At 38.8% G+C, this 2,464-nt stretch overlaps 2 non-coding genes across 2 annotated transcripts; one reads left to right on the top strand and one right to left on the bottom strand.

Annotated features, from left to right (window-relative positions):
- Positions 1-944: 944 nt before the first annotated feature.
- Positions 945-1,032, bottom strand: TRNAS-UGA (transfer RNA serine (anticodon UGA)). The gene has a single exon. It is a non-coding gene; the product is annotated as a tRNA-Ser (tRNA).
- Positions 1,033-1,856: 824 nt separating this feature from the next.
- TRNAG-GCC (transfer RNA glycine (anticodon GCC)) lies at positions 1,857-1,927 on the top strand. The gene has a single exon. It is a non-coding gene; the product is annotated as a tRNA-Gly (tRNA).
- Positions 1,928-2,464: the final 537 nt, after the last annotated feature.

The following is a 2,464-nucleotide window of genomic DNA, read 5'->3' as shown; positions in this document are numbered from 1 at the left end:
GTTATTTACTAAAATCTCCTTTTGGTGGAGAAGGGTGGATTGTTAGTGTAGATGATTTAGAAGATATAATTGGTGGGCATGTATGGTTGGGTTTTATTTGTGTATTTGGCGGAATTTGGCATATTTTAACCAAACCCTTCGCATGGGCTCGCCGTGCATTTGTATGGTCTGGAGAAGCTTACTTGTCTTATAGTTTAGCTGCTTTATCTGTCTTTGGTTTTATCGCTTGTTGTTTTGTATGGTTCAATAATACAGCTTATCCGAGTGAGTTTTATGGACCCACCGGGCCAGAAGCTTCTCAAGCTCAAGCATTTACTTTTCTAGTTAGAGACCAGCGTCTTGGAGCTAATGTGGGATCCGCTCAAGGACCCACAGGTTTAGGTAAATATCTAATGCGTTCCCCAACTGGGGAGGTTATCTTTGGAGGGGAAACTATGCGTTTTTGGGACCTTCGTGCTCCATGGTTAGAACCTCTAAGGGGCCCCAACGGTTTGGACTTGAGTAGGTTGAAAAAAGACATACAACCTTGGCAAGAACGACGCTCAGCAGAATATATGACCCACGCTCCTTTAGGCTCTTTAAATTCCGTGGGTGGCGTAGCTACCGAGATCAATGCAGTTAATTATGTCTCTCCTAGAAGTTGGTTATCAACTTCTCATTTTGTTCTAGGATTCTTCTTTTTTGTGGGCCATTTATGGCATGCAGGAAGAGCCCGAGCTGCTGCAGCAGGTTTTGAAAAGGGAATCGATCGTGATTTGGAACCTGTTCTTTACATGAACCCTCTTAACTAAGATTTTCTTATTTATACCTGTTCTACTTTTTTTCTGTTCTGGCTCGGTTATTCCATCTAGCCGAGCCATTCATTCCTTTTTATGAAAGAAAGATAAGGGACAGAAAAAAAAAATAAATAAAAATGAAAGAAACAAACGTATTCAATAAGCAAAAGGAGAGAGAGGGATTCGAACCCTCGATAGTTCCTAGAACTATACCGGTTTTCAAGACCGGAGCTATCAACCACTCAGCCATCTCTCCACAGCCTAATCCTTATTTTACTCCTACAAATAGAACATAGCCATATAAAAAATAAAAAGATTTATTAGCCTCTAGAAAGATATCAGATACAAGTTCCTTTTCGATATATCTCTGTATACTGTATACACGGATACAGGATCCGCTATACCCGCTTGTGAAATAAAGAGTAAATAATCTCTTCTCACCCCCATATCCAAATAAAAAAGCGGTTTAAGTAATAAATTTGAATTAAAGAGAAGAATCAATGGATTCATGATTAAACCCCTCCTACTTCTTGTATTTTTTTACAATTTTGGTTTAAGTGAGGGATCAAATATGTAGTCAACTTTATTTGATGGTAGCTTGGAGGATTAGAAATATGACTATTGCTTTCCAATTAGCTGTTTTTGCATTAATTGCGACTTCCTCAGTCTTAGTAATTAGTGTACCCCTTGTATTTGCTTCTCCTGATGGTTGGTCAAATAATAAAAATGTTGTATTTTCCGGTACATCATTATGGATTGGACTAGTCTTTCTCGTAGCTATTCTGAATTCTCTCATTTCTTAAATGAAATTTGGTTAATATTTATTAACCCCATAAAAAAGAAATAATAAAGGCCATTTCTTCTAAAAAATTAGAATAGTGAGACGTATTAAAACGCAATTTGCGTTCCGAATTGCTAGCTCTTCTCTTTCAGTATTATGAAATTCCATTCCCATTAGAATATTCATTGACAGATAATAAAAAAAGGAAAACTCTAATATAATAGAAAATGAAATGAAACGGTCGACCCAGACATAGAAGGTCGACCCAGGCGGATATACGCTATAAAATATATACCGTAGCGAGCGTAGTTCAATGGTAAAATATCTCCTTGCCAAGGAGAAGATACGGGTTCGATTCCCGCCGCTCGCCCGCTTAATTTATCAAAGTACTATGATAAAAAGTTTAGTCTAGTTAACTGTTTAACTACTTATATTAAATTAAGTATTAATTAGGTGTTAGTCTAGTGCCGTATCCCTTACTATCTTACCCTTCCTTTGCATCCCACTCAAAAAAAGAGGGCGCTCCAGAGGCAGAAATAGAACTCGCCAACAGAGCTCCAAAAATTGGGTATTAACTGAGACAAACAACGGGCAAACTTTTTTTAAAGGGAAGGGAGAGGTAGACTGTCCCTTTCGTTTCATTTTTATTTTCTGCAGGGTAGGGAGAGGCCTTGCGCCTTCTTTTTTTGAAGGCAAGTGACTTCGCAAACTGCTCAATTTTGCCCTCTAGGGCCGGGAACTAATGAATAAAAAAGGGTTGGATACGCCCCTCTACCATACATATCTAGAGAAATAGAATAGTCCTTTTATACAGACTGCTAAGTGCGGAGACGGGAATCGAACCCGTGACCTCAAGGTTATGAGCCTCGTGAGCTACCAAACTGCTCTACTCCGCTCTGGAGTACCA

This window comes from Triticum urartu, unplaced genomic scaffold (genome assembly GCF_056163025.1).
Source record: "Triticum urartu cultivar PI428250 unplaced genomic scaffold, HENAU_Tu73 scaffold2, whole genome shotgun sequence".
In the NCBI taxonomy this organism is placed as follows: Eukaryota; Viridiplantae; Streptophyta; class Magnoliopsida; order Poales; family Poaceae; genus Triticum; species Triticum urartu.
Note: the sequence above shows the minus strand (reverse complement) of the source record. Positions and strands in the feature narration are given on the sequence as shown.